The 27,085-nt window shown below is 37.1% G+C and overlaps 1 protein-coding gene across 2 annotated transcripts in view; it reads right to left on the bottom strand.

The window, feature by feature from the left end:
* The window catches only part of Fbxl4 (F-box and leucine rich repeat protein 4), a 357,862-nt gene that overhangs the window by 176,726 nt on the left and 154,051 nt on the right, over positions 1-27,085 (bottom strand). For both annotated transcript variants that reach the window (XM_087187955.1, XM_087187956.1), the window contains exon 3: positions 21,649-21,755. The gene's annotated coding sequence lies outside the window, so the exon portion shown is untranslated. The remainder of the gene's footprint in view (positions 1-21,648; positions 21,756-27,085) is intronic.

Here is a 27,085-nt window from a genome sequence, read left to right as displayed (position 1 = left end):
TGTCTATTTACTGCTTGTGTGTTCGCCTGATTGGTGGCAGTCATCACTGTAACCTAGCCCAGGGGGAAATTACTATCATCTTGGCCTGAAATCAGTCAAATCCATGGAAATCACCATATGTTGTGATCCCTGGCTTGTCAGGAGATGCGTGGAGAGCACCCTTCCCAGGCTGTACCTGCTGATGGAGCAGGTTCTCACTGAGTCACAGTTAGACATGGGGGCATGCTGCTCACAGATAGTGTATGGACAACATTCCATAAAAGGCCTCCTGTTGAACTGTCTCTTAATTTTTAAAGAAATCTAAATTTCTCCAAATATGAAAGAACAAAGCTATATTCAGATTTACCTCCATTTGTGCTCCCTACAGAGAAAAATTTATCTTATGTTAAGATTAGAAGTTACCTAAAAATCACAGGTGATGAAGGGATTCGGTTAACTCACAGTGTCAGTCAAAGAATGTCATCTTTCAAGAATTATACATTTTTGCAGCAAAGTTTCCTTTGCTGCCCATCTGAAGTGGTAGGGAAGTTAAAAAGAAATTTCTCTTTAGTGTATCTTTTTTTCCCCATGATTGACAGCTTTTATCATTTTTCATCATTCTTAGACTTCCATTTTTTAAAAACAATTTAAAATCTCAAATGTGGATGTGCCTTAATAATTTATGAGCTATCTTAATTTTATTAACAGCTTTAAAAAATCTATTTTAATGAAACATGGAATTTCCTGTGGTTATTTACTTAATCTAAACCCTCAAGTATTCTCAAACTTCCTCTTATCAATATGCCCAAGTATTTTAAGATATAGCTCTGAGCATATTTATGGAGTAGAAACCTCGTGCTCAGCTATGTCTGAAGCTGACCATCCTGCTCCTTTCTCCAGTATATAGAACCTTGTCTGTACAGCCTTCACTCTTGGCTACTCATCCAGGATCCTGGGCAGTGGCAAACCCCTGCCTTGGTCTGGCCTTTTCTCACTCCAGGCTAAAGATGGGTAGTTCTCACTGTGTTACCTACATTTACCACCACCGCCACTTCCCAGACACAACTCACTCTCAGTATGCTTTGTTGGTCTTTCCAGAATATTTGAAAACTGGAGTTAAAGTAAATAATTATGGACTAAAAGAACTGGCCGTCCTGTGTATAAAGATCTGGTACAAAAGTTCTTGAATAAGGGATATATTTTTTTAAATACCCAGGCTTGAGCCAAGGAGTTTAAGGCCACCCTCTACAACACAGTGAGATAGATCCTGTCTCAAATAAAAAAAAAAATGGGGGGGGGGGGAAGGTGGTGGCTGTAGGTTAGAGACTAGTAAGAAGATTACTGTTATGGAAAAGAAGTGTGGTATAAGAACTTGAACTAAGCTGCTAGCGGAAAGACAGGAAAGAAAAGTAGAATTATTAGAATTTGATGATTGAATAGAAGACGTGGAAACTGATTTTGGAGTATTGATTGGGAAAATATTACTGGCTTATATAGCAATCATAATTTTTGAGATGTTCCCTGGAATTGTGGAGACTTTGTAGAGCATGGTATAATGTCCAAAGACTACCATAGGGTGGTTAAGGTAGCAGCACAATAACATAAAATAGTATAAAATAAGCAAAAATTTCTTCCTTTGTTCTCTAAGTCTATCCATAAAGCGACAACCCCCAGGTTTTGTATAGCAGCTTCCCTGTTTATTTGGATATTTTATGTGCTCACATAGGACCTTAAAAGTGAATTAGACATTTGTTACTCCTGATTGTGGCACAAGACTTTTAACCAGTATTGCTAGTAAAAGCATGGGAGTCAGGTATGATGCAAGCAGTTGGGAATGAAAAACAATAATATGTTAAATAAATGAAGAAGACATTTAATTAGGAGGTCACACATGAAACTAAACTAGGAAAGTAAGAACTGGGTGGGTTTTGCAGGGCAAGGAGTCTGGTTGAGGGTTCACACAGGAGAGTAGAGACCCAGACCAAAGCAAGCCTCACTATTGTGTTATCATAGCCACAGGATGCTTATGATACTAAAAGGCAAAACGCACAGAGAGAAAAGAGGACCAAGTATAGAACCTGGGTCAACAGCCACAATTAGGAGATCTGAAGTAGAAAAGAAATTTGTGGAGGAGCTGGAAGTGTAACTGAGGGATAGAAATAGCAGGGTGTCACATAATGCAACCTGAGGCTACAGACAAGGAGTGTTAAACATTTCAATTGATGTTGGGAGGTCAAGGAGAAAGAACAGAAAAAAAAGAGAGAAATGGAATATGACATTGGAAGGTAACTCAAGAGGACACTGTCAATAGAACAGAGGGACAGAAGCCAGATTTTAAAGGTTCAGAAGGGAGAGGCTAATGAAGAAGAGCAAGCATAAAGACTTTTCTTTCAGAAAGTCCAGTTTGCTAGAAAAACTATGGGGAGCACAAACCATGTTTATAACATGTATGCTAATCCATGTCTCCAATTGTTGCATTCTCAGTAAATTATGAGTTCACTTGTATTTCAAGACATTTTTGGAGCCTTTTAGGTAGACATTTCAAAATTACCCCTTCTCTCACCAGATTCATTAATTCACTGTCTATGCAGTGGCCATTCTTTGTGATCAAGATCAGGAGTTAGAAATTGACCCTTTTTTTAAGGTCAGTGGGATCCCTCTAGCTTTGGCTTCCTTCTTGCCACTCAGCAGCTGCCCTTTTAGAATTTACTGAAAACAGTTCCCTTGCCAGAAATACTTGCCAATACTCTATTTATTGATTTCAGAAAAGCTGTGGCAAACAACCCCAGTGCCATGTGGTTGTCATTAGAATATAGCCTGTCAGAGCTTTCAACTGACCCAGGCCAACCGTGTCAAGTCATGAAAATGCAATGGTTTGGGACATACCTAATCTAGTCTCAGTTGCTCCTTTGGAGGATCATCAAACTTCAAGCTTAGTCTCATGTTAATTGTTCTGTATATACATAATTGGATTTATATGTGTGCTCTAGGTAACACCATGTTAAAGTAAGATGGGACCATTCAGCTGCTATTATGGCCCTTCTAAGGCCAGAAATATACTTTACTGAAAGGACTGTTACACAGCAGACTCTGCTACCCACATTATGTTTATCTGATACGTGTTTGAGTTGAAAATTATATCCACATAAAAATCCACACACAGATGCTCATGGAAACTTTATTCATAGCTGCAAAAACTTGGAAGTAACCAAGATGTCTTTCAGCAGGTGAATGGCTAAACTATGGTACATCTAGACAATAAGATAGTTTTCAGCACTGAAAAGAAATAAGCTAACAAGTCATGAAAAGATAGGAGGAAATTTAAATGCATATTTTTAAGTAAAATAAGCCAATCTGAATAGTCCACATCCTGTATGATTCCTATTATATGACATTAGGTAGAAAGCAAAATTATAGAGACAATAAAAAGATTCGTGGTTTCCAGCAGCTACAGGAGAGGGATGGATGAGTAATAGGCAGAGCATAGAGGATATTTAGGGCAATGACATGATTCTGTCTGATATTACGATTATGGCTGTGACATTATATATTTGTCCAGACTCAGAATGTACACCACCACACTGCAAGTGAACCGTAAGGTAAACTGTGGACCTTCAGTGATAACGATGTGTCAATGTAGGCTCATCAGTTGTAACATATGCAGCACTCTGGTGGGGGATCCCGATGGTGAGGAAGGCTGTGTGCATGTGGAGACACAGTGCATATGGGAAATCTCAGTGCCAATTTTGCTGTGAACCAAAACTGCTCTAAAATATAGCCTAGTTTAAAAAAATACTAATCTAAATAGTCTACTTTTAAAAGTACTGGAAAAAGCTATCAAGTTTTCATCAAGAGAAGCAAAATCACCACTTGGGCCACATAGTCATTTACTCCAAGATTCTCTTCATCTTGGGTCCCGAGCTTCACCTTGCAAGCTTAGAGGAACCAGCATTGATTGGGATTAAGAGTTAAACTCATGTTAACCAAACTTGAGGAGATAATAAAGAAATGCTAGCTTATTACCTCCTCAAGCTCAGAATATTTCCTGTGAAACTGTTGTAAAAATTAAATTAAGAAATTCATTTAAAATGTTTTCTCACAATGAAAAGTAAATAATCAAGAAACACTTAGAAGTTGGAATTACAGTTGGATTATTGGCAATAATGAAATCAGAGAAACAGTGGTTTAATGGAGACCCTTACTCCATCAACATTTACTTTTGAGCTGCTTGTCATGCATAGAAAGAACCACACTCTTCTATATTTTAATTTAGCATTTTATGGCCTTTTCATGTGTAAATCTTTGTTCTCTCTAAGATACATTTGTAAAGGACTAGCTTTCTTTTTATCTCAAATAGGTAGTCATCCCATTTTATTATATTTTTATTTCTTCTATTTTTCTCTCTTAAAGGATAAATTCATGGGAGTGGGGGCATATGTACACATTACATTTGTTCTTTATTGGCATGAAATTCTTTTTCTAGGAATTCTATCTTTGTAGTGTTTAAGTAATGCACATATGGCTATAATTTTGTCACTTTACAAACCAATATAATGAGTCTTCTTTGGAAAGTCAAAGACCCTCACACTGGGATATCTTCCAGTTAGAGACCACTGATGTGTTGTTCAGCATAAACCCTTATACATTACTCTCATTATCTGATGAAGGCCTTGTTTTCACTGATCCTCTGTGGTCTTATGGGAGAAGCAAAGACACAGGGATCACATGCTGAATTCTGACTCTGGAAAAATCATTTAATCTTTGAGCCATAGTGCTCTCATTTGTGGAATGAGTAAAATAATACCTGTTCTTCTTACCTTTCAAAATCACAAAAGGATAAAATCCTTTTATAGAAAAGTCTGAGTTTTGAAGAAGCATTGTATGCCAGCAATGTGGTCAGTGTGAGGCCGCAGCAATTCTTGACTGATCCAAGGCAAGAACTTCTTGATTACCTCTGAGATCTTAGAAATTGTTGGAAAAAGTATCTGCCTGAGAAATAAAGGAGTGGATCTGGAAAACTAGAAAACTGTTGCTATAATTAGAAGCTTTACTGGAAGTGTGGATGCCCTTTTCAATATCTCTTGATTAGAAATGACTACAGCTATTACACCTCCCACAGTGTTGATGCAGATGAGAAATTATTTGCATTCATAGAACCAGGGTAGCTCCATAGTATACCTTCACATCTCTTTCCAACAATCAACCTTCCCCTTTCCAGTTCTCACACATACTTCTTGTTCACAATCATTGCAGCAGCCACAGAAGTAACAAATTCTGGTGAGGAAAAAGGAACCCTTCTATACTGTTGGTGGGAGTGTAAAGGTTGCAACCACTGTGGAAATCAGTGTGGAGATTCCTCAAAAAACTAGGACTAGAGGTTCCATTTGACCCAGCTATTCCTCTTCTTGGAATCTTCCTGATAGAATTAAAAACACCAAACCACAGCGATATGTGCACACCCATGTTCATAGCAGCACAGTTTATGATAGCTAAATATTGGAAACAGCCCAAATGTCCATCAACTGATGAATGGATAAAGAACATGTGTGTTTTTTTAAATATATACAATGGAGTATACTTGGCCATAAAGAAGGATGAACTTGAGACATTTCTAGGTAAATGGATGCACCTCGAGACCATATTCTTAAGTGAAATAAACCGGGAACACATGTTCAAATACCTCATTGTTTCTCTGGTGTGAGAAACCAAAAGTAATTAAGGACCAAAATGCATAATAGATATTGTGAAATAGGAAGAATGTTCAAATAGGAAGCGGGGGGGGGGGAGAAAATTTAAAAAAGAAAAAAATGGAAACAAAGCTTTTGTAAATAAGGAGGGGAAGAGAAGTTGAAGGTAGGGGAGGGGAATGGGAAAAAAAGAAGAATCAAAATATATCATGTACAGGTAGAAACATAATGTTATCATTAAATATATCTAAAATATACTGATGAAATTAATTAATTTTTTTAAAGAAGAAGTATGCTGCTCAGAAGGCCTTTCAGAGTTCCCTAGCCTGAGAAGGGGACACGGCCTCCAGCTGCAACACTGACACCATGGATCCAATTTTGATCTTGTGATCCAGTGTGATATTCATGCCAAGGTCATGTTCTCCCAGTGCTGCTCCCAGCTGATGATTGCATAAGGGAGGGAAATTATCCAAGGGACTTGTAAATCAGGGACTCACCGAAAAGGAGACCTTTGCCATAGACTCCCTGTCAGCCTGGGCAATGCTTTCTGGCTGTCATGTGGGCTATGGCCCTTACCCAATCCTCCCTTTCCACCTGTCTCCATTACAGATGCCAGACATTTATTTCACTCTGAAGGCCCCCTTGCCAGCTCCTCCTCCTTCCCAAATTTATCCTCTACAGATATTTCCCCCAATAATTCTTTTACATATCTAATTCTGTCATGATGTCTGCTTTTCTGTAGACCCAAGCTAACACATTCACTTGCTGCTCCATCCTTAACTGCACATATTTTCACAAATTTTAGGAGGAAGGCTAATGTAGTACACAACTAAAGGGAGTACCATTCCCACAGTAGCCTATGTGAATAGTGTACCCTGAAGTTGTGCAGGCCACCACTGTCACACCCTTACATGCAGCTCTATTGGAGAAGGGAAGATGTATTTAAGAAAATGATTTTAATAGGCAAGAGACGCTCATGAGGTTAAGTCTGCAGGCTTTATGCACCAGAATAGTAAGCTGCTGTAGAGTTTCTGAAGCACTCCACTGGTGACTGTCTCTATAGGAACAAAGATAATTAAATGACCCTCAAAATGGCCAGCCTAATAATTGACTGCAGTAGTTTTGAAACTTTCCCACTGGTGGAAAATAGTGCTTTAAGGCTCAGGTCTGTGAACTTTTTCTGTGAGGAGCTACATAATAATTTTCTTTTGGCTTTGCATGTTGCAAAAAGCCTCTGTCACAACTATTCACCACTTCCTTTATAGGATGGAAGCAGTCAAAGAGAATACATAACATGAATGAGCATGGTTGTGTTCCAGTAAAACTTTATTTATGGTCACTAAAACTAGATTTTTATATAATGTTTTCATATCAGGGGGAAAAATCTTTTTATTTTTATTTATTTTTTATTGGTACATTTTAGGTATACAATACATTTACATTTATCATTGGATGCTTGTACCTGTACATGATGTATCTTAGTTCATATTTTTTTCCCCATTGCCTGTGCGCCCTTCACCCCCTCTACCCTTCCATATTTACATAAATTTTGTTTCCATTTTTTTTCTATTCTCAAAATTTTTCCTTTGCCTTCTTCCCTTTCCCCTTCAACTCCAACCATCCCTACACCTTTGGGCATTTTCCTATTTCAAATTATGAATTATTCATTTTAATCCTTATTTACACTTTCAGTTTCTCACACAAGAGAAACTATTCAGTATTTACAAATATGTGTTCTATTTATTTCACTTAAGAGTATGGCCTCAATATGCATCCATTTAGCTATAAATGTCTTTAGTTTCTCATTCTTTATGGCTGAGTAGTACTCCATTTTATAAAAAAAAAACACACATTTTCTTTATCCAGTTTTCAGTTGATGGGCACTTGGGCTGTTTCCAAGTTTTAGCTATTACAAACTGTGCCTCTATAAACATGGGTGCACATATATCGCTGTGGTATGATTCTTTTAATTCTTTGGGGAAGATACCCACCAGGGGAATAGCTTGGTCAAATGGGGCCTCTAGTCCTAGTTGTTTGAGGTAAATCTATACTGATTTCCACAGTGGTTGCACCAGTCTGCACCCCCACCAACAGTGGAGAAGGGTTCCTTTCTCCCCACACCCCCGCCAGTATTTGTTATTGGTTGATTTCTTGATTTCTGGGGTGAGGTGGAATCTCAGTGTTGTTTTCATCTGCATCTCTGGAATGACCAGTGATGTTGAACATTTTTTTATATATTTATTTGCTGCTTTTACTTCTTTGAGAAATGTCTGTTCATTTCAGATGTCCATTTTGAATGGGGATTTTGAATTTGGGGGGTCGGATTTTTTTCAATTTCTTATATATTCTACATAGTAGACCTTTGTCTGAGGTACAGCTGCTAAAATTATTTTCCCACATTGTAAGTTGTCTCTTAGCTCTGTTGGTGGTTTTTCTTGCTGTGAAGAAGGTTTTTAATAAGATGAGATCCCAATTGTTGATTCTTTGTGCTAGTTCCCGTGCTACTGAGGTTCTGGTCATAAAGTCTTTTCCTATGCCAATGTTTTCAAGAGTTCTACCTAACTTATCTTCCAACAATTTTAGTGTTTCTGTCTTAATATTTAGATCTTTAATCCACTTCGATCTTAGTTTAGTGCAGGGTGATAGGTATGGGTCTAGTTTTAATCTATGGCAGGTTGAAATCCAGTTTTTCCAAAAACATTTATTAAAGAGGCTATCTTTCCTCCAGTGAGAGTGGTTGGCTCCTTTATCAAAGATGAGGTGGCTGAGTATGTCTGGAGTTGTTTCTGCATCTTTTAATCTATTCCACTGATCCTAGGGTCTGTTTCTTTGCCAGTACCATGCTGATTTTATCACAGTAGCTTTGTACTATAGTTTCAATTTGGGGATTGTGATACCCACTGCCATGTCTCTGTTGCCTAGAATTGCTTTTGCTATTCTAGGTTTCTTCTGGCTCCCAATGAATTTTTGGATTGTGTTCTCTAGTTCTGTGAAGTATATTGTTGGAATTTCAATCAGCATTGCATTAAATCTATCTAGCAGTTTTGGAAGTATGGCCATTTTCAGTATATTGGTTCTTCCTACACAGGAACAAGGGATGTCTTTCCATTTTCTTATATCTTCCTCGATCTCCTTTTTCAGAGTGCTGTAGTTTTCAGTGTAGAGGTCTCTCGCTTCTATTGTTAGGTTGATTCCTAAGTATTTCATTTTTTTGGATGCTATTGTAAAAGGAATTGTTTCCTGAATTTCTCTCTCAGTGAGTCTGCTATTTGTGTATAAGAAGGCTATTGTTTTTTGAGTGTTGACCTTATATCCAGCTACTCTACTGAATTGGTCAATTAGGTCTAGAAGACTTTTGACCGAGTTTTTTGGGTCTTCTATGTAAAGTATCATATCATCAGCAAATAATGACAGTTTCACTTCTTTTTTTCCTATCTTTATTCCTTTTATTTCTTTCTCTTTTCTAATTGCTATGGCTAATGTTTCCAGAACTATTTTGAACAGGAGTGGTAATAGTGGGCATCCTTGTCTTGTTCCTGATTTTAGCTTGAATGTTTTCAGTTTTTGACCATTTAGTATGCTGTTGGTTGTTGGTTTTTCATAGATAGTCTTAATCAGGTTAAGATAAAGACCTTCTATTCCTATTCAATTTCTATTCAATTTTCTGTACCGTTCTTATCATGAATGGGTGTTGGATTTTTTTCAAATGTCTTTTTTGCATCTATTGAGATGATCATATGGTTTTTGTCCTTGACTCTGTTAATATAGTGTATTACATTTATTGATTTATGCATGTTGAACCATCCTTGCATCCCTGGGATAAATCCAACTTGGTCAGGGTGTATGATCTTCTTGATGACCTTCTGTATTCTGTTTGCCAGTATCTTGTTGAGGATTTGTGCATCTATGTTTATTAAGGAGATTGATCTGTAGTTCTCTTTTTGGGTTGGGTCTTTCCCTGGTTTTCGAATCAAACTAGCACTTGCTTCCAGGAATGACTTTGGAAGTATTGCTTCCCTTTCAATTTCCTCTATGAGTTTAAAGAGTAATGGCAATAGTTCTTCTTTAAATATCTTGTAGAATTCAGCAGAGAAGCCATCAAGAACTGGGCTTTTCTTTGTTGGTAAATTTTTTATAACATTTTCAATTTCACTCATTGTAATTGGGGTGATTAGAATTTCTATATCTTCTTCATTTAACTTTGGTAATTCGTATGTATCTAGGAATCTGTCCATTTCTTCTGTGTTTTCCATTTTACTAGAGTACAGATTCTCAAAGTAGGTATTGATGATCCTCTGGATTTCTGCTGGGTCTGTCATGACTTCACCTTTTTCATTCTTAATTGCATGGATTTGAGGCTTTTCTTTCCTTTTTTGATAAGGTTGGCTAAAGGTTTATCAATTTTATGTATTCTTTCAAAAAACCAACTCTTTGATTCATTAATTTTTTGTATCATTCTCTTTGTCTCCATCACACTGATTTCTGCTCAGATCTTTACAATTCCCTTTCTTGTATGAGCTTTGGGTTTGTTATTCTCTTCTTTTTCTAGGAGCTTGAGTTTCTGCAATAGGTTATTTAATGGAGTTCTCTGTTTTCCTAATATGGGCCTTCACTGCTATGAATTTCCCACATAGAATTGCTTTCATTGTGTCCCATAGATTCCTGTATGTTGTATTGGCATTATCATTTACTTGTAGAAACTGTCTGATTTCTTCTTTAATTTCCTCTGTGACCCATTGGTTGTTCAGGAGGGTGTTATTCAATTTCCATGTGTTTGTGGGAGTTTTGCAGTTTCTTATGTTATTGACCTCCAATTTTATTGCACTATGGTCTGATAATACACAGGGGATAACTTCAGTTCTTTTACATTTGCTTAGACATGTCCTATGAGCTAGCATGTGTTCTATTTTGGAGAATGACCTGTGTGCAGCTGAAAAGAATGTGTATTCTAATTCTGTGGAGTGAAACACTCTGTAAACAGCTACTAAGTTCATTTGTTCAATAGCTTGGTTCAGTTCTAGAATTTTGTTGTTAATTTTTTTGTCTAGATGATCTGTCTATTTGTGATAGTGGGGCATTGAGGTCCCCCATTGTACTTGTATTAGTGCTTATTTGGTTTTTCATGTCCATTAATATTTGTTTTGTATAGTTGGGGGCATTTGTATTTGGTGCATATATATTTAGGACTGTCATCTCTTCCTCTTGGATTGTTCCCTTCACAAGGATGTAGTGACCATCTTTGTCTCTCTTAATTAGTTCTGGTTCGAAATCTACTTTGTCTGCAAATAAGATTGCTATGCCTGCTTTTTTCTGGGATCCTGTCACGTGGAGAACTGTTTTCCATCCTTTCATTTTCAGTCTATGAATTTCCCTTTGAGTTACATGTGTTTCTTGTGTACAGCATATTGCTGAATTTTGCTTCTTAATCCATTCTGTCAGTCTATTTCTTTTGATTGGTGAATTGAGGCCATTAATATTGATAGTTATAATTGATAGATATTGACTCATCCTTGTCACAATGTTTTACTGTTGTTGGCTTTTTTATTTTGTATTTTTCCCCCCTTTCCCTTTGGTGTCTTACCTTGCCTGGTGGCTTCCCTCTGTTGGGTCTCATGAAGTTGTGGTTTTATTGTCTTTTTCTAGGATATTGCTTAGAATTGTTTGGAGTGCTGGTTTGGTGTTCATGAAATTTCTCAGGTGTTCTTTGTTCTGGAAGTATCTAATTTCCCCACCAATTTTGAAAGAAAATTTTGCAGGATACAACAGTCTAGGTTGGAAGCTATTTTTGTTTAGGGCTTGAAATACTTCACTCCAGGCTCTCCTGGATTTGAGGGTTTGTGTTGAGAAGTCTGCTGTGATTCTGATGGGCTTTCCTTTACAGGTGATTTGTTTCTTTTCTCTAACTGCCTGTAGGATTTTGTTCTTCTGTTGGGTTTCTGGGATCTTGACTATTATATGTCTAGGTATAGATTTTTTTTGATCATGTCTAGTTGGAGTTCTATATGCCTCACTTATCTGTATTCCAATTCTCCACCTCTGTCTGGGAAATTTTCTATTATTACTTCTGTGAACAGTTTTTTTTATGTCAATTTTACTTTCTCCTGTTTTTTCATGGACTCCTATCAGTCTTATGTTGTTCTTCTTTGCATCATCTAGAAGCTGCTGGATTGATTTCTCATGGTCCCTTACTATTTTTAAGAAATCTGTTTTCATGGTCCTTCACTGCAAGCCTATCTTCTATATCTGATATTCTATCTTCAGATTCCCTTAATCTGTTCTGTATGCTTTCAATGGAGTTTTTAATTTCCTGAATATCTATTTGAATCTGTTTCATGAATTCCATTTCTTTCTTATGCTGGGCATTCATGGCTTCCAGCATATTTCTGAGGTCATCTATTTTTTTTTATCTGTTTCTATTCTAGAGCCTCTAATCATGTCTTTCACTCTGTTCACCATCTCTGTAGTTATCTGGGAGATTATTTCTATTTTGAATTTTTCTAGAGCTTCATTCATCTGTTTTGTTACTTCCTGTGCCATCAGTTCAGGGTGTCCAGGTGGTTGATTATTAGACTTTTCCACCTAGTATCCCCCAGAATTTGCCTTTTGTGGGGTAGAAGTTGCTTTACTTAAATGTCTTCTCCGTTTTGTTTTTGGTACTGTCCTTGGTTTAGTTCCTGGGTTAATACTTTGAAGTTACTTATTGTAAGTACCTTTGTTGATGTATTTAGAACCCTTATGGAATGATTGCTTCTCAGAGGTTTCTTCCAGATATAGCTGGTCTTTAGGTTTTCAGTCTCTAATGGCGCTGAGGCTATCTCATTTTCATTGTACCAGGAAGGATAACTGATTAAATCAATCACAATACCTTAGCCCAAGTGATACAATTAGCAACACAATAGCATCGAGTACCTCTTAGAAAAATGACAATTTGTCATAGTTATTAATCTATCACTTTTAACTGTGTGAATTAAATCAAAATCAAGGACCAACCCACATATGTTTATAGTGAATAGACTCTTCAATATGCAACTTTACCCTTCGGAATGGGGAGTTAGAAGGAGTTGGGAAAGGAGGGATAGGTAGGTAGAAGGATAGGGGAAGGTTAGCAGTGAGGCCAAAGGTGAGAGAAGAAAAGAGAAGAAAAGAAACATGGATTAGGGCCAGAACAGGAACACAAAGGGAGATTAACAACAATGTGGGACAGCAAGGGAGTGAGGGAGGGAGAGGGAGAGAGAGAGAGAGAGAGGGAGAGAGAGAGAGAGAAGAAAAAAGAAAGAAAAGAGAAAATAAAAAATTTTAAAAGCATAGATAAAGAAGGAAAATATTAAATATAAGAACCAAAAAAATAGTGGTAATTTTGAAAATAACAAATAAAAGATAAAAATGAAGGGACTCCTTAAGGGTATGTCTCTTCTGTCACAATAGACAATGTGGGCAGAAGTGTGCAGTTATAAGTCAATGAGTCTCAGTAAGCCAGTCACAAACCTGTGAGATTCAGGCAGAGTTCTGGCTGCAAGTCCCAAATTGAGCTCCCTGTTCTCCTTCAGGGTTGAACTGTGCAAGGTTCTATTGCAGGTTCCAGCTGCCTTTCCCATGGAGATAGTCCAGGTTCTGATGGGAGGTGATGATCCTTCTAACTTACCAATTACAGTGGTCTGGTGTGCCTTTACTGCAGAGATTCTCTTCACTTTTCCAGGGGGCTTCAGTTATCATCAGGAAGCCTGAGAGAGGCCCTCTCTCTCTTTTTCACTTCAGCAGCTCAGGACAATGGCCTTTATGTCCCCCTGTGCCTCTGTAGTGTGGAACGAGGTAGTTGCACACCCAAGAGACCAGAGGCAGGGGGTGGGGTGGGGGGTGGGACTGCCACTGTTGTTCTAGACACCCACGCGGCTCCACAGGTAGCTGGGGGGCTTCTGGAAAAAATCTTTTGATTCTCTTTTCAACAGTTTAAAAGTGTAAAAATCATTCTTAGCTGCAAGTCATATGCAAGCAGATGGTGGGCCAAAGGCAAAAGCAGGTATGGGGTATCTTTGGCCTCAGTTATGCTGTGTTGACCCATGTTTTACCACTCACTTAATGGTCACCCCAGAGAGAAGATAAGTGAAGAATGCTGCTGGGTCCAGACTGGAACTCTTTCACCTAGTTTCACTCTTTGGGGAACCTGGGATCATTCCTCATAAACAATGATCAGTTTGGGAGGAAGAAGGAAGAACTCATTGCAGAGCTCTCTTTGTATTCTTTTGAGTGTGAAGATTAAAACTGGATTTTCTTCCATCAAAAAGATGGAAAAATTTGCCCACTGGCTTCTCACAAAGCTCTGCAAGTTGTAGTATACCACCTTTGGATTATTATATTTAGAGTGAAAGCCAAAGTTTATACCTTGAGATGGCTCCTTCTTTCTGGACAGCCCTTGTATACTTAACCAGCTGAGGGTTAAGGAACATTCTCCTATTGCATACATCAGATCTTGAGATTGTGTTTTTGTTGTGTATGTGTGTGTGTGTGTGTGTGTGTGTTTGGTTTGGTATGTTCATTTTTTTGTTTGCATTTTACTTGAGGATAAGTTTTATTTTCTTTTTGTGTATTTTTAGAAGATGCTAAAAAGAAGATAAAAGAAAAAGGCCCTTAACTTTCTGCCACATACTCCTGAATTAAGAAGCACTGGTATGAAAATACAATACTCTTTATGGTTTATTTGATCACACTGTTCTCTTTTGCCATATCTAATTTTTCCAGCCTGACCTTTCCTAAGATTCTTCCAGCTCTTTCTTCGGGATTTAAATTAAAGGGCACAGCATCTTGCATAAATATAGAATAAATATAAATTCTATAAAGTCCACTAAAGCAAAAGACACTCAGGCCAACCAGTGGCATTTGTTGCCTTCAGTTGGTCTCAGATAACTTGCTGTTACATACCACATCAAAAACCTCTGGCCAATGCACTATCTATCATTTAGTAAAGAAAAGAGGCTATAATGAATCAAAGGAAACATGATTATCTATACAGTAAATACTTGGATTATGAGTAACTTGTTCTGTGAATATTCTGCAAGATGAACAATATTTATAATAAATTTTAACTTGATAAATGAGCACTGTCTTGCAATACTGGTAGCATGTAATGCCTACTGTCACATGATCATAGTTGAGCCAATCACTCTGTCTCACGCTGCAGGATTGTGGGTAATAATCTCTCAACAGCAAGAGGTTATAGAGATTTTGTCTGCAAAGGAGGAGGAGAGGGCCCAGAGGAGGATTTCTGGCCACTATACCACCACTCCCAGCACAGAGGAGGCTTCCAGGCCACCATGCTACTACTCCCAGCATAGAGGAGGTAAGCTGCATGGGGGCCAGCAGCACAATACCCCCCCACCCAGTAGAAATGAGAAGATACATAAACAAGTCTCAAAATCAGCCTTCCAGATCACCTACAGCAACCCCAAAGGGAAATGAGATGGAACACTCTGATGCTCAACCACCTGGACTCCCTGAACTGGCAACAAAACAGGATCTGGAAAAAATGAAATAAGAAATAATTTCTCAGATAACAGCAGAGATTTTGCTCATAGTGCAAGACATGATTAATAAATATAGAGAGGAGCTGAGGAACATGATGGAATCCCAACATAGGAAACAAATGGAATCCATAAAACTGATGCAAACTGATTTCCAGGAAATTAAAAACTCCACTGAAAGTCTACGCAGCAGAATGAGCCAATGTGAGGACAGAATTTCAGATACAGAAGATAAGATCGCAATTAGTGACCAGGAAAAGAAAAATTGCTTCAAATTTGTAAGGGACCATGAGAAATCAATCCAGCAGCTGCTAGACCATGCAAAGAATAATAACATAAGACTGATCAGAGTCAATGAAGAAGCAGGAAAGTGTGCAGAAGACAGAAAAAAACTGTTCACAGAAGCAATGGCAGAAAACTTCCCAAGCAGGGGAAAAGAACTTGACATACAGATAAGTGAGGCATATAGGACTTCAACTAGCCTTGATCAAAAAAAAAATCTACACATAGGCAGATTCCAGAAACCCAACAGAAGAACAAAATTCTACAAGCAGTGAGAGAAAAGAAACAAATCACATACAAAGGAAAGCCCATCAGAATCACAGCAGATTTCTCATTGCAAACCCTCAAGGCAAGAAGACCTTGGAGTAATGTATTTCAAGCTGTAAAAGAAAAGAGCCTCCAACCCAGATTGATGTACCCTGCAAAACTATCTTTCAAAATGGATGGTGAAATAAGATACTTTCATGAAAAAAGAGCACCTTAGGAAATTCATGAATACCAAATCAGCACTCCAACAAATTTTAGACATTATCCTAGGAAAAGACAGTGAGGATCACAACCCCAGGAAGCAAAGCAGAATGAATCCATCAGGCATGACAAGAAATTAAATGCAAGGGGGGGAATCCAACAAAAAGAAAAAGCCATGACAATGATAAGTCAATACATATCAGTTATAACCATCAATGTTAATGGTCTCAATTCACCAGCAAAACAAATAGACTCACAGAATGGGTCAAGAAGCGAGATCCAACAAAGTGCTGCATACAAGAAACACATTTCATTCAAAAAGAAACTCACAGACTGAAAGTTAAAGGGTGGAAAACAATACTGCATGCAACAGAAACTCCCACAAAAAGCAGGAGTAGCTATCCTCTTTGCAGATCAAGTGGATTTCAAACCAACACTGATTAAGAGAGACAAAGAAGGACACTACATTCTTGTAAAAGGAACAATCCAAGAGGAAGAGATGACAATCATAAATATCTATGTACCAAACACTAGTGTGCCCAACTATATAAACCAAATATTAATGGACATGAAAAATCAAATGAGCACTACTACAATAGTAGTGGGGGACCTCAATACCCCACTGTCACAAATAGATCAACTAGACAAAAAATAAGCAATGAAATACTAGAACTCAATCAAACTCTTAAACAAATGAACTTAACAGATGTTTACAGAGTGTTCCACCCCACAAAATCAGAATACACATTCTTTTCAGCTGCACACCGGTTGTTCACCAAAACACACCACATACTTGCTTATAGAACACGTTTATGTAAAGGAACTGAAGTTATCCCCTGTATTTTATCAGACCATAGGGCAATGAAATTGGAGATCAATAGCAAAAGAAACCACAAGAATTTCATAAAAACATGGAAATTGAACAACACACTTCTGAATAACCAATGCGTCATAGAGGAAATTAGAGAAGAAATCAGACAGTTCCTTCAATTAAATGACAATGACAATGCAACATATCAGGATCTATGGGACACAATGAAAGCAGTTTTATGAGGGAAATTCAAAGCAGTGAATACTTATATCAGGAAAACAGAGCAAGCCCAATTAAACAACCTGATGCTGAACCTCAAGCTTCTAGAAAAAGAAGAACAGGACAAAACCAAAGCTCTCACAAGGGAGGAAATTATAAAGATCAGAGCAGAAATCAGTGCAATGGAGACCAAGAGAATGATAGAAAAAATCAATGAAGCCAAGAGTTGGTTCTTTGAAAAAATTAAAAAAATTAACAAACACTTACCAAACTTATCAGTAAAATAAAAGGTCCAAATCCATGCAATTAGGAATGAAAAAGATGAAATTACAATGGACCCAGCAGAAATTCAGAGGATCATCAATAACAACTTCAACAATCTGTACATCAATAAGGTGGAAAACACAGAAGTAATAGACAGATTCCTAGATACATATGAATTACCAAAGTTGAATGAAGAGGACCTAAAAATTCTAAACAACCCTATATCAATCAGTGAAATCAAAAATGTAATTAAAAACTTACCAACTAAGAAAAGCCTGGGTCCTGATGTCTTCACTGCTGAAATCTACAGGATATTTAGAGAGGAACTACTGCAACTACTCTTTAAACTCTTCAGTGAAACTGAAGGGGAAGCCATACTCCCAAATTCATTCCTGGAAGCAAGCATCACCTTGATCCACAAAGCAGAAAAAGACCCAACCAAAAAGAGAACTATAGGCCAATCTCACTAATGAACATAGGTGCAAATCCTTAATAAAATACTGGCAAATAGAATGCAGAAGATCATCAGGAAGATCATACACCCTGATCAAGTGGGATTCATCCCAGGGATGCAAGGATGGTTCAACATATGCAAATCCATAACTGTAATACACTATATCAATAGAGCCAAGGACAAAAACAGTATGATCATCTCAATATATAAAGAAAAGGCATTTGACAAAATCCAACATGCATTCATGATAAAAACCCTACAAAAATTGGAACAGACGGTCTCTACCTCAATTGGATAAAAGCCATCTATAAAAGACCAACAGGCAATATCATACTAAATGGTCAAAAACTGAAATCCTTCACACTAAAATCAGGAACAAACAAGGATGTCCACTATCTCCACTCCTGTTTAATATAGTCTTGGAAACATTAGCCACAGTACTTAGACAAGAGAAAGAAAAGGAAAAAAGATAGGAAATTAAAAAGTCAAATTGTCATTATTTACAGATGACACGATACTTTATATAGAAGACCCCAAGAACACCACCAAAAGTCTTCTAGGCTTAATAAACAAATTCAGTAGAGTACCTGGATACAAGGTCAACACACAAAAATCAATAGCTTTCCTCTACACGAACAACAGACTGACTGAGACAGAAATAGGCAAATAATTCCTTTCACAATAGCATCCAAAAAACTGAAGTACCTAGGAATCAACCTAACAAAAGAAATCAAGGACCTCTGAAAATTATAGCACTCTGAAAACAGATTGAAGATGATATCAGAAAATGGAAAGACATCCCCTGCTCCTGTTTAGGAAAGGTCAACATAGTGAAAATGGCCATACTTCCAAAACTGCTATATAGATTCAATGCAATCCCAATTGAAATCCCAGCAGCATACTTCACGGACCTTGAGAAAACAATCCAAAAATTCTTTTGGAATAAGAAGAGACCCAGACTACCAAAAGCAGTTCTAGGTAACAGAGACATGGCAGGCGGTATTACAACCCCAAATTTGAAACTATACGACAAAGCCACTGTGATAAAACAGCATAGTACTGGCAAAGAAATAAACCTGAGGACCAGTGGAACAGATTAGAAGATGCAGATCCAACTCCAGACACACTGAGCCATCTCATCTTGGACAAAGGAGGCAAACATTGAAGTGAACTCTTAAGTGAAGTAAATAGGACACACGTGTAAATACCAAATAGTGTCTTTAGTGTGAGAAACTTAAAGTGTAAATAAGGACTAAAATGTACAATAGATAATGTGAAATAGGAAGAAAAGGGGCAAAGGGGAAGGGGAAGTGGGAGGCGTAGGGGAAAGGAAAGAAGGGAATGAAATTAATATGAGAAAATGAAAAAATGGAAACAAAGGCTTTGTAAATAAGGAGGAGGGAGGGGTTGAAGGGAGGGCAGGAGAAGGGGGAAAAATAAACAACCAAGAGAGATTATGTAAAGGTGCAAATTTCCAGTGATGAATGCCATTATATTGTGTACCTAAAATATATCAATAAAATAAATTTTTTTTAAAAAAGGAGGAGGAGTAAAAGGTAGAGGAATCTCTCACTTCAAATGAGATGAGGGAGATATGTAAAATGTGGGAAACAGTGCAAAATTTTATAGAAAAGCAGTACCAGAATATGGCCAAAGCAGTGTGAGTGATGAATCTGTGTAACAACGATGCTATGTCACATTTCCATGAAATCCTCAAAAGGAGGCCAAAGCAAGTGTCACTGGATAGGTTCCTTGTTAAAGTTATGTGAAAAGAAAAAGATTCTGTTGAGCCAATAGATACTTCTGTTAGTGAAAGTCATCCTACATAATAATCCTTCTCTTTTTTGTCTCTCACACCAGCCATGGAAGTTTTCAAAGGTAAATGCAGATTAATCATATTTCTCTTTATATTTTGTATTTTCTTTATTATTTTGAATTCTATTATAGTATGGTATCATTTTATATGAATATTTTGGGGTTATAGAGCAAATCATCTGCATTTTCATTATTTCTTACAGGGAAATATGCTTCAATATACAAGTGCTTTGGATTACAAGGATGTTTCTGGACTGAATTATGCTTGCAAATCAAGGCTTTACTGTACATTGAAATCAAACATGCATAACACTACTTTTTTGAATTTTCTATTTCAAGACTTGAATTGTTAGTAAAGCTATGCAGGAATATGATTCAGGCCTGTCTTCAAAATTCCTCATCTCATTGCAAACAAAAGTCCTACTTTTTTATCCCCAAAGTAGTCTGGAACATATTTAGGAATTTTTATAGTTACTGTGGTTTAGTCTAGATCAGAATCAGCTCCAAGGAATAGGAGGACCAATTGTTAAACCCAGTACAATACACCATATACTATTCTTTTGGGGGGGGGGTCTTCAATGACTATGTTATCTTTCTTTTTTTTTCTTTAATTTTTAAATGTAATCTTATTTTGATAAATTTTTAAGTTACTGAAAAGTTCAAAAATATACCATCACATTCTACAATCCTTCCAAAAAACTGATCACATTTCCATGTTACAAGAAATAAAATATTTCAAATATAAAGTACACTTTGTGCTCCCCAGTAGCAAACTCTATTACAAATTTGTTTTATAGCTTTCCATTTTTGTTGTTTTTCCTTCTATACATGTATGAATCCACAAATGCTTTATAGTGTTGTTTTACAGATATATATTAAAATAAGTGAAATTGTATATACCATTGTGCATCTTGCTTTTGTTATTCAATACTAATATAGATAGTACAATTTGGAGCTATAGGGCCACTCCCTCTCCATTCATCTGAACTTGGGCAACACTCCAGACCATTCTCCTGCTCCTTTGTCCTAAGGGAGGCAGAAATAAGAATAATAAAGACCCAGGAAATTCCTAAGGTTCCAGGCCAGGGCCCATACAAGTTAAACATATTGGCATGACCTACAATGATTTCTTCACTCAAAATTCATTAACAGTTCATACATATGGACTACAAATCATGCATGTAATTATAATTGAGTGAATTGTGGGAAAGGTCTGGTGCAGTAGATACAATTGAGATAAACTCAACACCCTATCAATCATATTGTTAATCATATCGTGAATGACCCAATGAGAGGCACTCAAGGCAGGTGTACATTTTCAAATCCACAAGCCCATCTTATTCCCAGGCTGTTCTTCTCTTCCTAGTGCCCCACACCATCTTTCCTTCCTACCCAGGCCAGAATGGTGTGGCTGACCCACAAGATGAACCATAACTAATTCACATAACAAACCAAAATGGCTGCCAAACATGACAGAGCCATGTAACTGAGATGAAACAAGCCCCCGAGAAAGTGACTCACTAAGGATGGCCAGAGATAAAAGACCATCTAGAGGAAATATTTTTTAGCACAGAATCGAAAGAGTGAGAAAGCTGAACAAAGCATTAGGCAAAACAAAACCTTGAAGAACTAAACTCTGGGTTGTACCCATTGAATCTGAATGATCTGTGACTGAGTAAATAACAGGTTCTCTGGTAGGCGTTAGCCGACTTACACCCACAATGTGTGACCAAAAATGGGAAAGAGAAAAAAGAAAAGGGGAGATAAACTTGAGGCAGGCCTGTAGGCCTCTCTTACTGGCTGAGAAAAACACAGAGCCCATGTATTTTCCCTCCCCCATCCCACATGGTGGGACACACTAGGAAACTGTTCCCAGAGCTATGAGAAAACTTCCTGAGTTTCCCAGGTTCCATTAATTTTTAAACCCCTCTCACTCCCTGCTTCTCCCCAACAAGGAACATCAGAAAAAAGTTAAAGGATTTGAGCCCTCCAACAGATGAAAGCCCAAGTGGGAAAAAGGGACAAGAAGGGTATTGGGGCTTTCCTAGAGGAGCCAAAGAGGGACAGGAAAAAAAAACTAAACCAATTGTTCCCTGCTTGAGTCCATAGATTTCAGAGAAGGAGTGAAACAAAACTGTGCCCAAAGGGCCTTACCTCCTCCTGGCTGGCATCACCAAAACATGTCACCAGGTATTGGAGTGCTACAGTCTCCCAGTTCAGTTGATCTCATGGTTCCTTTTTTTTCCTGAACAAATGTGAGCCTATTAAAAATAGAGAAAGAATTACACTCTACAAAGTGAAAGCAGACCACGCTGAAAGAGAGAACACAGTAGCCACAATTAAAGGTGACCATATTTTGTAACTTCTACTCCTCAGGCTGATGTCAGGTTTATGCTGTCCTATCAAAAACCTGGTTGATCAAAAAAAAAAAGAAATATCTAGGAATCAATCTAATGAAGGAAGCTAAAGACCTCTACATTGAAAACTAGAGCACTCTGAAAAAAGAGACAGAAGAGGATATAAGAAAATGGAAAGACAACCCTTGCTCCTGGGTAGAAATAACCAACATAGTGAACATAGCCATACTTCCAAAACTGCTATATAGATTCAATGCAATCCCAATTGAAATCCCAGCAGCATACTTCACAGCCCTTGAGAAAACAACCCAAAAATTCATTTGGAACCAGAAGAGACCTAGAATAGCCAAAGCAATTCTAGGCAACAGAGACATGGCAGGGGGTATCACAATCCCCAACTTGAAACTATACTACAAAGCCACTATGATAAAACAACATAGTACTGGAAAGAAACAGACCCAAGGATCAGTGGAGTAGATTAGAAGATGTAGAAGCAACTCCAGACACACTCAGCCACCTCATCTTTGACAAAGGAGCCAACCATTCTCACTGGAGGAAAAATAGTCTCTTTAATAAATGGTGTTGGGAAAATTGGATTTCAACCTGCCAAATATTAAAACTAGACCCCTATCTTTCACCATGCACTAAACTAAAACTAAAGTGGATTAAAGATCTAAATATTACAACAGAAACACTAAACCAGCTGGAAGAGAGGTTAACTAGAACTCTTGAAGACACTGGCTCAGGAAAAGATTTCATGAACAAAAGCTCAGTTTCATGTGAACTAGCACAAAGAATCAACAACTGGGATCTCTTCTTATTAAAAAAAACTTCTGCACAGCAAGAGAAACCACCAACAGAGCTAAGAGACAACCTACAATGTGGAAAAAAATTTTTACAAGCTGATCCTCAGACAAAGGTCTACTCTCTAGAATCTATAAAGAACTTTTAAAAATCAGACCCCCCAAATATAAAGACCTAATTCAAATGGACATCTGAAATGAACAGACATTTCTCAGACAAAGAAGTAAAAGCAACAAATGAACATATGAAAAAATGTTCAACACCACTGGTCATTCAAGAGATGCAAATGAAAACAACACAGATTTTTCATCTCACCCCAGAAAGAATGGCTGCTATCAAGAAATCAACCAATAACAAATGCTGGCAGGGTTGTGGGGAGAAAGAAACCCCTCTCCATTGTTGGTGGGAGTGCAGGCTGGTGCAACCACAGTGGAAATCAATATGGAGATACCTTAAAAAACTAGGATTAGAGGTCCCATTTGACCCAAATATTCCTCTAGTGGGTATCTTCCCAAAAGAATTAAAAGAATCATACTGCTCACCCATGTTTATAGCGGCACACTTTATAATAGCTAAAGCTTGGAAACAGCCCAATTGCCCAACAACTGGAGACTGGATAAAGAAGATGTGGTCTTTTTATAAAATGGAGTACTACTCAGCCATAAAGAATGAGAAACTAGAGACATTTATAGCTAAATTGATGCACATTGAGACCATACTCCTAAGTGAAATAGGACACACGTGTAAATACTGAATAGTTTCTCTGGTGTGAGAAACTAAAAGTGTAATAAGGATTAAAATGTATAATTGATAATGTTAAATGGGAAGAAAAGGTCTAAAGGGGTAGAGGAAGTTGGGGAAAAGAAAGAAGTAGGGGAAAAGAAAGAAGAGAAGGAAAAATATGAGAAAAGGAAAAAATGGAAACAAAGTCATTGTAAATAGGGAGGGGTGTAGGGGTTGAAGGGTGGGCAGGGGAATGAGGAACCAAGATACATCATGTAAAGGTACAAGTTCCCAATGATGAATGTAACTGTATTTTATACCTAAGAGGTATCAATGAACTTAATGGAAAAAAAACTGGGTTGAGTTATTGGGTGAAGATTAAAGATAGCACTTTCTGTGCATATGTCCTGTGAACAGGAACTCTGACAGATCAACCTCTTGCTCAGCTGGTTTGCCACACCCCAATCTCCAGCCTCAATTTTACTAAAAATAACTATGGGAAAACAAGAAATACTAAAAACAAGAAGATAGACTATTATAGAATTTTACAACTGTTAGAAAGTTCAGAAAATATAGTCACTTGTTAAACTATCTAATATCCTGGCTAGATTCAGTTGATAGCTGGAAAACCCTATGGAAATCCTCATAATGTCTTGTTCTGCTTCTGTTTTTGAAAAATGGAGCTCTTAAAACCTCATGTATCCTTATATACCAAAGAGAAAGATCCTGCAGATATTGCTTCTTACAAGGAGGCTCAGCCTGGATTCCTGTAGTGACATGAGATAAACAGAATAAGTGCTCCTTTGCTGTAAGTGCAGAAGTTGCTCTTTGAGGATCTCTGGACAGAACAGGGCCCACTTCAGAGAACAGTTAGCTGTTAAGAAAACAGTCATTAAGAGAATAGACCCTAGGATCCAGCTGCCTAGTTTAAATGCCAACTCTGCACTGATTTCTTTGAACTTGGGCAAGTTTCTTTACTTTCACAAATGCTATTTTCTCTCTATAGAAACAGAATAATAAAATAAAGTGACTCAGATAGTTGTTTGAGTATTAGTATCTAGCCTATAATGAGCCCTAGATATATGTTAGTAGCTATTACTATTATTATTGTTATTCAGGGTCCTGCATACTTATAGTCCCCACTTCGATTCAATGGAGAGAAATAAGCCTTATACCTCTTCCTGAGAACTTGCCATTTAGATTCAGTCAATATTCTGGGTTATCTAGTGATAATCAGTGTTAAGGGTAAGCTGAACTAATAACCCATTCATGAATATAGGTTCAAAAGTTGATATCTCACTTATGTGCAGCCTATAAATTTTCAGGATTAAAAAACCAGCATCATTACCTTCAAGAAGCTTTGTGAATTCACATCAGAATGCCAACTAGGGAATCAATATTTTAGCAATAGTGAAGCCTGAAAACACGGCCCCTAAACATGCCTTGAGAACTGGGTGAGGCAGTTGTCTAAACAAGTCTTTTACTGGCTATGAAGGCAAAGGTTAAAAAGATGTTTATCAGAGGCTGTCATTATTTTCACCTCACCAAGTATGTCTGTGAGGAATCATGTTAATACTCCTAGAAGAAAGAGAATTAAAATAATAATTGGACTACTCAACATACTATTAAAAATTACTCCATGATTTTTCTTTATAGGAAGAGGGTTCCTATAATATTATGATGAAAAGCTTTTTATAAATTTTTAGAAGCTTGGATTTCTTTAGGAGTTTTCAAGAGAAGCCATTTTTGCTCATCATAGTCATCTTTGTTTCTAAACATTTCATGTAATTCTGAAGCTCATAACCATAAACAAAGCCAACGTGCAGTAGAAAACAAAGGATGTGAGTTCTAAAGCACAAAAATAGAATTTATAAAAGCCATTTGCAACTTGAGAGGTTATATGAATGGAAAAACATGAAAGAAAGAAAGAGAGAGAGAGAGAAAGTATTTCCATTGTAACAGTACATGAGTTAGAATTCAAGAAGCCACTTAAACTTCTGTACCTGCCCAGAGCAAAAACACACTTTGAGAGTCAAAGTTTTCCTCAAATGGATTCAATATGCATTCTAGAGCTTGAATTGTATGGCTATTGAAAACGTGGAGATGGTGAAGGGCCCACAGAGTCGTAATCAGTGCTCATCCTTTGCTCATATGCATCTCAGGATGTGGCCTGTTCCACTAGTTTCTAGTCGTAGAAAACAAAACCTATAAGCCATGTCTTCCACAGTGGTCCAAATTTCACTTGGGTCATAAATGACTTAATTCAAGCACACAAATATTTTTTTAATTCTCTAATATGAAAAAGCACAAAATTCTCTGATTACGATTAGCTCATGCTGAATTGCTATTTGGCTAGCTGTTTGGGTGGAACTCTAACTATACTTGAAGAGGTTGATAACCACATCTGTGATTCCCATCTGCTGGTTAAAATATTATGGGAGGTAATTTTTGGCATATTACCTGATTTATAAATAGTTTTCATCTAGATCATTCACAACCCTTTTGGAAAGAGGGCACATTCTACTTATAAAGGAAAGTTTTGTTCCTGAAGTTGCTACTTGGTTTCATGACTCCAAGGCTTTGGTCAGATTTGAGGTCTGTCTGTTATCAAACAATCTATTTGCTATAATTAATCCCTCATTACCACCAAACTTACCTTTCATAGCACAGGTGTTAATGTTCAGTTGGATTTAAACACTTTAGAAAGGTCATTTTTTTCCTATAATCTGACTAGACATATGGTATAACCATTATAGAAAATTTTGATACTGCTCAAATTAGGGATTCTAGCCTTATTAGGCCTTTTAAAAAGTGTTGCTATCATTTAGGATCATCTTTTCAAGTATTGTTCAGTCTCATTGCATTTTAGGACATAAAACCCATAAGTAGTAGATGAAGTTTCCTTCACCCAAACACTCATTTTCTTCCTTTAGCTACTAAAACATTCCACTTAATGTGACTTGACTTTGAAGGAAAGGTTGTGGCCCATAAAAAAAGATTTTACCACAATGTGAAGTAAAATATGTGCTCATTATAAAACTCATAATAAAAATAGAACCTGCATATGAAGGACTTGGGTGAATTTGAGCCATAAGACAAGAAAAGACGCTGATCACACATTTGCTAAATATTAATTCTCTACTGAACCATGAAATGGATTAAAGTTCTAAAAATAAATATTAATGTGGAGTTTCTGCCGATACTATCCAAGAGAATACATTTTAATAGTAAACATATCAAGTGAGAATTTCTTTTCCCTGGAGTTAAAATAAGCTAAAACTTTCTTTTAAGCAAAAAACCCTTCACTAGTTTGAATTAGTATAACCTCTACATTTGTTATATTTTAAACATTGATTATTTGGGACCTAGAAAGTCTTCATAACCTTTTGGTCTTTTGAGAAAGCTCTATGTACATCCCTGCCAAAGCCTGCATATTGACTTAGTTTTGATGAACTTCTTGGTAGCTTTAATAGAAAAATTTTATATCCTAGATTTTTCTCTGCCATTTCATGACATCATTTGAGATAATTCATAAAAAGAACAATGGAAAAAATGCTTAAGGTTCTACCATTTTAACAGATTTGTCATTCTCTTTCTTGATTTGCCCATACAAAAAAATTAACTCATACTTCTAGAGGTAATTACAAAATTTATATATTCATAGAAAACCAGCATACAAGTAGATGATATCACAATTTGATATTTAT

Source organism: Heterocephalus glaber, unplaced genomic scaffold (assembly GCF_053883595.1).
Source record: "Heterocephalus glaber isolate CG9 unplaced genomic scaffold, H.glaber_assembly_v1.0 deba00001523, whole genome shotgun sequence".
Classification (NCBI taxonomy): domain Eukaryota; kingdom Metazoa; phylum Chordata; class Mammalia; order Rodentia; family Bathyergidae; genus Heterocephalus; species Heterocephalus glaber.
The sequence above is the reverse complement of the archived record's forward strand: the minus strand, read 5'-3'. Positions and strand labels throughout refer to the sequence as shown.